The following is a 13,351-nucleotide window of genomic DNA, read 5'->3' on the forward strand; positions in this document are numbered from 1 at the left end:
AAACCCACATTTTTCCAGTACCTAAAGGGGGCTTATAAAAAGGAAGGAGAGAGACTTTTTACATGCACAGATAGTTCCAGAACAAGGGGGAATGGCTTCCCACTGCCAGAGGGCAGGGATGGATGGGATATTGGGAAGGAATTCCTGGCTGGGAGGGTGGGCAGGCCCTGGCACAGATTCTCAGAGCAGCTGGGGCTGCCCCTGGATCCCTGGCAGTGTCCAAGGCCAGGTTGGACACTGGGGCTTGGAGCAGCCTGGGATAATGGAAGATGCCCCTGCCATGGCAGGGCTGGGACTGGATGAGCTTTTCCATCCCAAACCATTGTGGGATTCCATGGAATGCTCCTCTGTGGCTGCCAGCAAAGGCTTCTCTTTAGGGCTGTGTGAAAACCCCTCTGGGAAGAGGCACAGAAGCTGAAAATTCCCTCGTCCTCACTGGAATCTGAACCGGACCAAAGTCAAGATCACATCCATCGGAAAGCCAAGTCCTTCATGCTCTGCCTGTGGAGTGGTGCTTTCCACATGGAGAGAGAAATTGGATCAACCTGTTCCCAGAGCCCAAACCTTAACCCAGTAAAGGGAAATAAAACCCCACACAAATAAATTGCTACGGTTGCAGTTCTTTTATTGGCAGGAATGAAAAATCCCACTCCAGCTATTCCGGTATTTGTTTTAAAGATAACTTGGTCCTTTAGGGAAGGAATTTGGAATAAACGGAGCAGATTTATCCAGCTATTCCGGTATTTGTTTTAAAGATAACTTGGTCCTTTAGGGAAGGAATTTGGAATAAACGGAGCAGATTTATCCAATGGCAGGGAAGTATAAATCTTCCCTACTTAAGCAGAGCAAACATTCCCTGCTTTTCCTGCAGCCAGCCTGGAAAGCATCCTGAAGGGCATCACTCCCAAACTGGACTTGATTAAATCAAACCTGAACTGCTCCTTCCATGGGAAAACTGTTCAGGAAGAACCAGATTTTGGGATTTTTGTGGGATGAGGAGCCCTGAGCTGTGGTAGAGCACTTGTGCATCCCATGGACCTGTTGGCAAGAAACTCTGCAGGACACACAGAGAATCCCAAACTGGTTTGTGTTGGAACAGACCTTAAATCCCATCCCATCCCACTCCCTGCCATGAGACACCTTCCACTATCCCAGTGTGTGGAAAATCCCGCTGGGAAGAGCCAGTGTCCATAAAGGAGACAGAGGAGTCCTGCAACTTTACTGGAATAAAGGCAGAGAGCCCCCTGGGCCACAGCCCGCGGGGTTTTCTCTCTCTGGGTTTCGGAGGACGCAGCCTCCTTTTATCCCAAACTCCGGCTGCACGGGGCCCTCTTCCTTCCCCATTGCTGAGGTACCCGGAAGGTGCAGCCTTCCCAAACCGCCTGCCCCACATCCCCCCTTAAAGCTGGCATTTGACCCCAAAATTCAGAAGTTCCGGCTCGTGCGGCCCCATTTGGCTGTTTCGGGAGCCGAACTGGAACAAACCCACGGCTGGAAGTGGGAACAGACATCCAGCCCCATCTCAAAGCCGTTCCCACCCATCCCCTCACCCACGGGATTGTTTGTACCAACACCAGTGCACACCTTCCCTATCAATCCCTCCTCTTCTTATTTCTCAATTTGTCTTCACAAACCTTTGTTATCATTAACTGAACTTCTTTAAATGCCTGGCGTGGTATAAAAATGAACATTTGAAACGCCCCCTCCCAACTTTTCCACCCGTGGTCCCTGCAGCCAGTGGGGCAAGGAAATCCAGAGAAACAACTCAGCCTAAAGCAGCAATGACAGCTCCCATCAGCCCAGAATCACCAGAGGTCCCTGTAACCACAGTCCGTGGTTACTGAAAGCCAAGGTCTCCCATCCTTCCCTCCTGCTGAGAAGTCCCAATCTCCGGGGTTTTAGAGACCTTGACCCGAGTGCGATGGATCCCCCCCGTGCTCAGCTGTCCCGAGCGCTGTTCCTGTGATCCTGGCTGGATGTTCTGATCAGCAAAGTCCAAAGGCAGTGTCTGTGCTCCCCAGGCTCCCTGTCCCAGAGATTTCACTGACGCGGGATTCTGGCCACAGATGGCTTTAAATACACATCACTTACCTCCACCCCCACTGTGCTGAGAATTAACTGGGTGAGAATCCCAAACGTTCACTCAATGGGGAATAATTGAGTGTCTCCTCGGGGTCTGGCTCTTACTCGTGCCAAAGCCAGCAGCAAAAGCCATACCCAGGGCACCTCAGTTTCTGCCACCAGCTTCAGAAGGTGTTTCTTTATTTGTCTGCTCATCCTTTCTGTTTGACCTGAATTCTGAGGGTGCTGGGGGTGTGGACGTCCCACTGAATTCTCAAAGCAGCCATAATCCCTTGAAGGATCCTCCTGTAAAATGAGTTCCCCTGCCCGAGTCTGCAGCCTGCACTATCCCACATTCAGAAATCATTTATTAATGATCCAATAAACGCTGAAGTGCCCAGAAACGCCTCTGGTCACCCTGCTGTTGGAAAATGATACAAAATTTAAAATTTTTTGTAACTTTAGTCAGTCTCATTTGCCTTTGTCCTGGGGGAAAGGAATTTTAAATTTCTTTTCCAAGGACTGTTTCATCACTCAAGGTCTGATGATCTGAACATCTCAACAGATTAGGAGTAGCACAGAAGATGCACAGAAGATACACAAAAGATAATGACCATTGACAACCATTAATGACCATTAACGACCATTAACGACCATCAACGACCATCAACTCCAAACATCACCCCTGGCATGGTCAGACACCTGGTCTGGGAAAAGATCAAGAAGAATGAGAACCGAGTTAACATCGGAGTTGAAGAAATCCGTATCCAACAGGAAACCAATACTGAGAGCAGCGCAACTTGGGACCAATGAACATCGAACCAGGGAATTTGTCTGGGTTTGGACTGTATAAAATATGTGAAAAATCTGGTAAAATCCATGTTTCCTGGAATGATTTTCTCTGCACAACCTGGGCAACGTGTGGATGAAATGATTTCCGTTGCACATCCTGGCCGGAATAAAGCGATGCCTCAATTCTCTAACCCTAAAAATGTTGGAGAGTTTTAATTTTTCCTGTAGTTTCGGTGACACTTGGGTTCTCCATCCAGGATTTGAAGAACAAGAGGTGTCTGTGCAGCCAGGGACTCCTGATAAATTTCTGCTCCATTAATTATTCCAGCCTCCCTCCAGAGCTGTGCACTCTCCTTCTGGAGTTGTAAACCCTGGCAAAAATCCCTTTCTCTTGTTGGTTTTTCCACAAAATCCCTCTCTCCTTCGTATACCTCCAGCTGAGCCAGAGGAGGTTGGACTCCGTGCTCCAGACAAGGGAAAAAAGTAATGTTGATTCTATTTCATGAAGAAAATTTCATGAAAAAAATATCCAGTCTGCCTGACTCTCTCCCTTTATTTTTCCATGAGCTGGGAGTAGTGATCCCTCCAAAAAATTCCTCCTGCCCTTTGGGACTGCATTAAGTGGTGCCTGAGCAAGTTGCAGCTGCTGCCTTATCAGGAAGATAAAGTTCTGGAGAGGTTGGATGGGAAAGAATTGGGAAAAACTTGGGCTCTGCCTGTGCTGGAAGGCAATTCCTTCAATTTGTGCCTTCCCTTCCTTTTCCTTGTGTGCCTTGGAAGTGACTACCCACAGCAGGGAATTGGTATCCAAATAAAAACTCCAGGATTTATCCCAAAGGATTGGTATCAGCAGGTCCTGGTCCCTCCTGTTGGGTCAGTGCCACCCCCTCGCTGTCTGAGCCCCAGATGGGCTCAGCCCACCCAGATCTGGTCACTTTGTGTCCAAAGAACTCCAACAGCAGCAGGATGGGCTGGGAACATCCAGGTTTGCAGCCCTTGGCCCTGCAGGATTCCCAATCCCAAATCACAAAACTATTGTGGAGTTACTTTAGGATTTCTCTCCATGTTTGGATGATCTCAACGCTTCCACTCACCCATCCAAAAGGGAATATTCCCAATTTTCAAGCTGGAGGTGTCCCTGACAGGAGGAACATGGAATACCAGTTTGTCCCAGTTAGCCCAGTCTCCAGCAGGATTTTGACCCTTCTGCAGGTGAGACAGATCAAGTCCTGCAAAGCCATATCCCAAAAAATGCCACTGGGCACCCTCCAGGTGACCTGGAGAGGAGGGAACAAGAGGTCGGGAACACAGTGTCACATTCACAGCCAGCATTAATGTCATTAGTGAGATAAAATTTAATTAATTCATTCATTAATCAAGGAGAATTTCTCCATGGAAAGGGTGGTCAGGCTTTGGAATCAGGCAGGGAGGTTTGGAGTCCCCATCCCTGGAGGTGTCCAAGGAATTCCTGGATGTGGCACTCAGTGCCAGGGTGGGGACAAGGTGGGGATTGGGCACAGGTTGGGCCCGATGATCTTGGAGCTCTTTTCCAACCTCAGAAATTCTGGAATTCTCTATTAATGACCTCACTTGCACTGATCAGACACAATTTTGGTGCCCACAGTGAAAATTCATGGACACCAGGAGCACAAAACCTGGAAAACTGCTGGGATGGGTTTGTCTGGAGAAGGTGTGGAGGTGTCCTGCTCGTCATTTCCAAGAACCTCCACGGGACACATTTTCTGAGGAGAGGCCTCTTCCCACCAGGAATAATTCAGGATAATCTTTAGCACCCAGACCTGGAAAATCTCAGCCTTGAAATGAGCTGGAAATTTTAACCAGAAGTAGAATTCTCCACTGAGATTTTCCATGGTTCTGATGCCACTTGAAGGCCTGAAATCCAGTTTGGATCCTGCATTTAGCAGGAACTTCAGGTGGGAATTTTGGGGAAGGGGCTCTGAGAGGAGAAGGAAAGAACCCATCCCATGGACCAGCTCAGCTCATGTGACGATTTTTAATTTGTTACTTCTGACCCCCAAAATGGCCCATTTTTAACGGCTTTAAATAAGAGGAATTTAAAATAACGCAGCAAATATTTTAAAATAAAGACATGTAATGCATTTAAGGAATTTGAGCTTCGAAGGAAGCAAAACTTGAGGATTTTTCTTGGATTTCAGCAATATCCAAGATCAGAACAACAATTTTCCTGAATATTTCAGCTCCTGGTTAAACGCTGCCAATATTGGCAAAATTCCTAAAGGTCTTGACCAGGTTTCTGATCCTTTGAACCTCCAACATTCCAGGATATTTGCACAACTTCTGGATTCCAAATAATGACCTTCATTCTCAGATAAACACCTGGCTCCTGTTTTTGCCTTGCTCCTCTCTCCGCAGAAACCGTAATGTTCCTTAAAATCCCGATTTTCCACTCACTGGAGTGTGGCAGCCACGTCCCATTAAAAGAGTTATACCAGGAAAATTATCCATGCCTTTAAATAGGTCATGCATACACTTAGCATATGTTCCATTATTCTCCACGTGCAGCCAATCCTGCCGGATAACTGAAAATTTCTGGAGTCACGAGCAAATAAAATCATTCCTCTGATCATTAACAAGGAGGAAGTGTGGGAAAAACATGGGAAAAAAGAAGCAGGGGAGTGAAAGAAGAATGAGGTTTGGTAGGAAGTTCTAGAAGAGTTGTGTCTTGCAATGGGCATTCCAAGTGCTGAAGGAATTTATGGTTAAAAATAAAGGTGCCATCGCTATCCCCGAGAGCACCTGGAAGTCCTGGGCAGGGAAGGATTCCTTGGCATCTTCCACCTGCTTGGGTGGGATGGGATTCCAAAACCTCCCTGGGCAGCCCCTGCCAAGGCCTGAGCACCCTTTCCATGGGGAAATTCCTGCTGCTGTCCACCCTGAGCCTGCCCTGGCCCAGCCTGAGGCCGTTCCCTCTCCTCCTGTCCCTGTTCCCTGCCAGCAGAGCCCGACCCCCACTTTTAAAAATGCTTCCAAAAAGGAGGAAGAGGGAATTTTTATATGGATAGTGACAGGACAAGTGGGAATGGCTTCCCACTGCCAGAGGGCAGGGATGGATGGGATATTGGGAAGGAATTCCTGTCTGGGAGTGTGGTGAAGCCCTGGAATGGATTTGCCAGAGCAGCTGTGGCTGCCCCTGGATCCCTGGAAGTGTCCAAGGCCAGGTTGGACGGGGCTTGGAGCAGCCTGGGACAGTGGGAGGTGTCCTTGCCCATGGCAGGGGCTGGATTGGATGGGATTTAAAGTCCTTCCAATCCAAACCATTCCATGATTCCATGGGCTGGAGTGATGCTGGCACAGTCTGGAGACATTTCCACGCAGTCCATCCTCATCTCAGCTGCTGAAACTCCACCTGGATTTTACAGAAGCCTGGAGGCTGAGCCAAAGCTGGATTAACTGGTGATGGATATTCTGAACCTGCCCACGGAGCAGAGCCCAGACCTGGCCCCACACTGGGCAGGAGCACTGCTGATCCCACAAATAACAGGAATTCCCACATGGATTCATTTTAAGTGATTTCTCCATCTGACTGATCCATGGCTGTTGGTTTGTGCTGCTGGGAGGTTTGGAGCTGTGAAATAATAACTTTATGAAGTAGGACTGGGGTGGTGGCTATTAAACCTTTTCGGCCTTTGCCCTTCGGGGAATTGTTTGACACGGCCCCATTCACCACCTCACTCCATCTTTATTCCAAAGGGTACCAGCAGACCAGAAAATCATTTCAGATTTCACAGGAGCTTCATATCTGGAAGGCGCCTCTGAGTTCCCTCATCCATGGCCGTGTAGAGGGAAGGATTCAGAGTGGCAACAACAATCTGTGTTCACTTCCAGAGCGGGATAATCCAGGGAAAAACATGATTCTGATGGGATTCACTGAGGAACAGCTCCCTGAGAGAATTCCAGGTGCCTGGGGAAGAAATGGGAGCCGCATTTCAACCAAGTTCCTAAATCATCACCATCAAAAATGAAAACGCAGAAATCCACAGTCAGTGGCAGCTTCGGGTCCCCGTAAATGTTTTAAATAATGTTTTCTTTTCACAATTCCAGCTGTTTATGCACATTGGAATTGCTTGTCATGGATTATTATTCATGGATGCAGCGTTGTTCCTTCCCAAGTGAGGGGCCTGAAGGCTGAAGAGTCCCCTCAACCCCAACCACCAGGTGAGCGAGGATGCTTTCACCTAAGTAATCCAAACCATGGGAACAAACCGGATTTTTGGCAGAATTATAGAATTACGGAATATCCTGAGCTGGAGGGATCCACAAGGATCATGGATCCAACCCCTGGCCCGGCCCAGACACCCCAACAACCCCACCCTGGGCATCCCTGGCAGCGCTGTCCAAACGCTCCTGGAGCTCTGGCAGCCTCGGGGCCGTGCCCATTCCCTGGGGAGCCTGGGCAGTGCCCAGCACCCTCTGGGGGAAGAGTCTTTCCCTAAAATCCCACCTAACCCACAATTCAGGAATTTGGTGTCCTTGACCCTTCTTTTATTCCCATATAACCATCGCTGTTACCGTTTCCCCTTCTTGTGTTTGGCGGCAGATTTAAGGGGGCAAAGCAGAATCCTTCAGTCCCGGAGGAGCTCAGTGGCCCCCCAAGTTGTCATAAATCCTGCTAAAAAGGCCACATTCTGGCACAGCCCCTCTAATTTATTTAAGAACTTCCATGGCCTTCATCGCCATAATTACCTGAGTGCTGTCATTAATGAGTTCATTAAGGTTGATGAGCTTTGTGTGATTTTAGCTGCGAGGGGAAGCTCTGCTGAGGGAACCAAGGCACGAGCAGAGGGACACGTTTGGTGTCGCACCAAGTGTGAGCATGAAATGAAACAAGTTCAGGGCCACAGCTGCAAAATTTATTTGTTTTCATCTCTGAGGATTGATTAGTAACATAATTAAAACATAATTAATGAAGATTCTCTGCCCCAGAGTGAGGAATGCCCCAAAAACCACCACGTGTATTACAACTCTCAGGACTCAATGCACAAAAATGTTTTATTTTGAGGTGGTTTGGGTTTTTGGGCAAAGTTTTGGTGGCAATGGGGCTGCAGGGGTAGCATCTCTGAGAAGGTGACAAAAGCTTGCCCCGTTCCTGATGGAACCAATTCCATGGGCTCCCGGTCAAGGAATTCCACCGGCTCCACGTCAAGGCTGAGCCCAGCAGCAACACCAGCAGGGTTTTGGGAATAAAAGAGTTAAGAAAGGGGGAGAATCCCGTGGAGAATCCCACACTGGAGCAGGGGATGTGGCCAAAGGAGGTTGTGATCCTGTGGGAAGCCCAGCCTGGAGCAGGGTCCTGGCAGGACCATGGATAGAGGAGGACAGCCTGGAGCAGGGTCCTGGCAGGACCATGGAGAGAGGAGGACAGCCTGGAGCAGGGTCCTGGCAGGACCATGGATAGGGGAGCACAGCCTGGAGCAGGGTCCTGGCAGGACCATGGATAGAGGAGCCCAGGTTTGCTGGTGGGATTTGTGACCCTCCAGGGAATCCAGGCTGGAGCAGCCCGTTCCTGAAGGGAACACACGATTTTACAGGATTTTACACCACCTTCACCTGTGGGGGTGGGAGGTTTTAGCCATTTTCCAGGTGTGAAACTTCCACTTTCTCCAGAAGTTCCCAAGACACGGAGTTCCGACCCTTTCCAAAGGAAATAATTATTAGGGCTGAACAATTATCTTTTTTTTTTTTTTGGCCTTTTTGTCTCCCAAACCCCACCTTGGTGGAGCCAGCTCTGATTTCCCATTCCCAGAGGTTTTGGGGTTTTTATTTAAGATTATAAGATTTTGGAGGGTGTGAATAAAGTCCTGGCTCCTTGGGAAAATTGTGCAAACAGATGAAGCGGGAAAAGTTCTTGGAAGGAGAAATGTGTGAATTCATCCTGACTGTAAGAAGGAATCTTTATCCTTGGAGATATCCAGAAATAAACTGGCCTGAACTCGGGGTTACCTCATTTGACTTTGCACTGCTTCGAGAGCAAGGTTGGGTCCAAGGAATTCCATAAATCCCTCCGAACCTAAATTACCCTCAAATTCCGTGAATTTAAAATCTGGTCAAATACCACGGATGGCAAAATTGGGGTGAAGTTACTTCCTGTGGAATTTGGGAAATATTCAATAAATCCAAGGATTAATTCAGCATTTCCATGTCCCACCTGGCAAAGGGAGGATGTGCTGAGCTGGATGAGCCGGGGCAGATGGAAAAGTCCAAGGCTGGATGAAGTTTGGAGCAACCTGGGATAGTGGAAGGTGTCCCTGCCCTTGGAACATGATGGGATTTAAATCCCTTCCAGCCCAAACAAATCTGGGATCCTCTGGAGCCAAACTCCTTGGGACAAGCACCTGTTATATCCCAAATTTCCACCCTGGAGCTCTTTCTATATAGGATCTGTCCAAGGCAGAGCAGTTCCCTCTGCATCCCATGAAATTCCTGCTCAGCATAGATGGACCAGCTGGAAATACAGGGATTAATCCCAGCATCTCCACCTTTAGGAATAATTCCCTGTGGGGAGAAAAGTCAAATGCTGCCCTTAAATGAGATCACTTGGACCAGCTACATTTCCCTTATCTAAGAACCTGTTTCCATATCTGAAAGATAAGAAGGTGAGCGATGTCTCTGCTGTAATTTAACTGAGATAAACGAGGATGGAAATTATCCTTTGGTCTCCTTTGCTTCCACAGCCTTAATTACTCTTTCCTTTGGGAAGAACTGGGAGGCTGAGCAGAATAATGAGTTATCCAATCAATTTTAGAACTTCCCAGGCCCTTCCCAGTGGTTTTTTTTGGATGTTTTAAACCCACCAAGATCTGACTCTCAAGATCTTGAGAGTAGAATTTTCTTTTGGGGTTTTTTCGGTACCAAAAGGAGTGAAAAATGCAGCAAGATTAAAATCCAGCTTCTCCACACGCAGCACTTGGAGGTTTTCTTGCCTCTCCTATCCTGCAATTTTGGCTGCATCACTTTCATTTCAGAAGGATGGAGGGTTCTGACTCCTGGATTCCTTCTCCTTATGGAAAACAAAGGGAATTTCATGCAGCATTTGAGTTTTCTGAATTATCTCTAATTTCCTTCCTATTTAGCCCTTTTTGTGTGCACACCCACATCATCTGTTGGCCACTCTCATTTTCCTTTCATCCTTTCTGAGTATAAGAATTGGCCTTTCCAGACATTCCCTGCTGAGAATTCTCTGCTCATTCTCAGGATCCTTGAGGTTCCTGTACTTCCAGGGAAATCTGTGGCTTTACCCAGCTACTGGTGGGGTGTTTGATCTCCTGGTGGGAATATTTTAGGAAGGAATTCCTGGCTGGGAAGGTGGGGAGGCCTAAGGGTGCCCAGAGAAGCTGTGGCTGCCCCTGGATCTCTGGAATTGTCCCAGGCCAGGTTGGATGAGGCTTGGAGCAGCCTGGGACAGTGGGAGATGTCCCTGCCCATGGACAGGACATGCCCAGAGGAATCTCTGCTCTGAACCAGGCACGAAAATTCCCAAAGACATCTCCTTATTGAGACAATTCCTCCAAATCCTTGCACTTCCCTGTGGGATTTCCCTGGTGGAGGACACCAAAGACTCCAAGTCTCTGTTTCCACATTGATATCCAGGATTCAATCCTTAAAATTCCTTTAAAACTGTGCCTGGAAAGCAAATTCTCAGTGGTGTTTATTAACACAGAACCTGTTTTCCAGTTCTTCCCGTGTTTTCCAGCTCTTCCCGTGTTTTCCAATTCTTCCCGTGCTTTAATCGGGATGGAGCTGCCTGAGGCCAAGCAAAGGTGCAGCTCTGAGCAAACTGTTTAATATTGGGAGTTTCTTCCTCGTCCCTGTTGGGAGAGAGGAGAACGAGCTCCTCTTATCACATTTGGATAATTAAAGGAAAAAAACAAATCCCAGGGAATTCCCGAGTGTGGGATGCAGTCAAACACAATCATTTATCAGCCCCAGCTTTGGAGAAAATCCTTTATTATCCTTTCCATCAAAGGCAGAACTATCCCATGGCTAAATCATCCCGACCTTCAACCCCTCTTTTATCCTTATATTTATTTTCCCTCATGTATTTTCCCAGTTTTCCAGGCTTGGAATTATTCAAGGTTTTGCTTCCATTCATTTTGATGGAGGTGGGAATGAGGAAACTCAGCTTTTGCTCTGGGGGAGTTGCTTTTCCATCCTGTTGATGCTGGCAACTCCCAGATGGATTCCAAGGTCCATTCCAAGCTTCCTTTCATAGGGAAAACCATTCCCAGTGCATTTTTCCTTCATCAAGAAGACCCCACAAGCAATACCAAAAAACCCCTCATATTATCCATAAAATCTTGATTTTTTTCTCAGCAAACTGCATCAGGTCCTGATTTAGGCTCCTGCTGACTTCAAAAGTCATCCCAAATGAGTGATTTAGGGTCCCTCAAAGAACCACCATCAAGATTTTTACCAAAAATGGGTTTAATATGAATTTATGCAAATGTGACTCGAAGCTGGATGGCAAAGTGACCTTAATTATTTACGACATGGATGAAACACAAAATAAAATCAGGTTAGAAATGATTTTGGAATGATTTCCACAGAGACCAAAGATGCAAAAGGGTAAGGTTGAACCATGAGGCTCAGGGTGGAAAAATCCTGCTTAAAATCATGGAATATCCCGAGTCGGAAGGGACCCACAAGGATCAGAGTCCTGGCCCTGCACAATCCCATCAATCCCACAAAACCACCTCAGAGTGGTGCCTCTCCGACCTCACTGACGGCTGTAAAACTTGAGGAGAACCCAAGGTATTCTGAAACAACAGCAAAGCTGAATAATTAAATCAGGACAGCAAATTCCGAGCCCGTCTCCTCTGAAATCTGGCTCAAATCCTAAATCAAACCCTTTCGCCCCAGAAACTGGGTGGAAACTCCCAGTTCCAAGTGAAAATAATCCAAACCATCTCTTGTGGAATGAAGAGTTGTCCCATCTGAAAAGTGATCTTTAAAATTCCGTAATTTATCCTCAAATAATTGTTGTATGGGAGGGGATTTTTTCCTTCTTCCTGCTCCCACTTGTGCCCTTCAGTAGGGAAACCCGCTTTGCTTTTCTGGTTTACGAATAATACAGGAATTCCATAAATAACTGATAGCTTGTTAATAAAGTGGCCAGATATGTTTTGCCCTCAAAAGGCAGGAATTTGAAGAGACTATCAAAGATTCCGAGAATAATTGATATTTGAATTTATTGGGCAATTCCTTTGAGGAGTAGCTCCATGAGATTCCATATCCCTGATCCTCCATCACATCCACCACCAACTCCTTCCCCAGTTTGTCCAGGAAGATTGGTGATTGCAAAAATCCAAACTTCCCTTCACGCTGACTCTGAGGATGTCCATCATGGGCTGCTCCTTCCTGCTCATCCCATTGGAAAAGCAGGAAAATAAGGCAAAGGATGCTCCAAACGGATTGGATTTCACCCAAGCTGAACTGAAAGAGGTTCCCCCTTTGAACCCAGCTTGCACAGATGAAAAAGAGACATTAAAACGGGGAAGGAAAAGCCTGACTCATCTGGAACAGGAACAGAAAAACATCTTGGCTGAAAAGAGATGAAAAAGGAGCAATTAATGTCTGGAATTCACCTGGAGAACTCGTTGCCGTGAGCTATTATTGTTCAAATTATTAGGCAGGTGTGTGAAGTGCCTCCTAAACTGGAGAGAAATTAAAAGACAGATTTTGCAGCAAACTCGGTGCTTATTACACAATTACAACCCCGCGTGAGAGCCAGGAGCCGTTCCCGTCCATTTCACCTCGACTACGCCTCGAAATGCACCTGATGCCAAATTCCTCCCGATTTTAGTCTCAGATTCCTTTCATTGGCCTGAATTGGGAAAAATAATTGGATTCAGAGCGCAGGGGAGGATTGCAGGGAGGGTCTTTGTCCTGGGTTGTCAAGGGGAGGGCTGTGCTCGGTGTTTGTGCTGTTGTTGTGGGACAGACAAACGATGGTCAGAAGGTCACAGGCAGTGAAGTCACCATGTGGAAGGGGCTGGAGCCCCAGGAGCGGCTGAGGGAGCTGGGAAGGGGCTGGAGCCCCAGGAGCGACTGAGGGAGCTGGGAAAGGGGCTCAGCCTGGAGCAAAGGAGGCTCCGGGGGGCCCTTGTGGCTCTGCACAAGTCCCTGACAGGAGGGGGCAGCCGGGGGGGTCGGGCTCTGCTCGCAGGGAACAGGGACAGGAGGAGAGGGAACGGCCTCAGGCTGGGCCAGGGCAGGCTCAGGGTGGACAGCAGCAGGAATTTCCCCATGGAAAGGGTGCTCAGGCCTTGGCAGGGGCTGCCCAGGGAGCTTTGGAGTGCCCATCCCTGGAGGTGTCCCAGGAATTCCTGGAGGTGGCAGTCAGTGCTCTGGGCTGGGGACAAGGTGGGCATCAGGCACAGGGTGGACTCAGTGGGCTGGGAGGGCTTTTCCAACCTCAATGATTCCATGATTCTCTGGGAATCAGTTCCAGGGCCTCATC

At 47.9% G+C, this 13,351-nt stretch overlaps 1 long non-coding RNA gene across 1 annotated transcript in view; it reads right to left on the bottom strand.

Annotated features, from left to right (window-relative positions):
* LOC121673990 overlaps positions 1-12,936 on the bottom strand; it is a 29,774-nt gene extending 16,838 nt beyond the window's left edge. Inside the window, exon 1 of the long non-coding RNA XR_006019386.1 lies at positions 10,556-12,936. This is a non-coding gene — a long non-coding RNA (uncharacterized LOC121673990). The remainder of the gene's footprint in view (positions 1-10,555) is intronic.
* Positions 12,937-13,351: the final 415 nt, after the last annotated feature.

Source organism: Corvus kubaryi, unplaced genomic scaffold, assembly GCF_017639235.1.
Source record: "Corvus kubaryi isolate FWS band 111438036 unplaced genomic scaffold, C.kubaryi_AGA036_p1.0 66, whole genome shotgun sequence".
Taxonomy (NCBI): domain Eukaryota; kingdom Metazoa; phylum Chordata; class Aves; order Passeriformes; family Corvidae; genus Corvus; species Corvus kubaryi.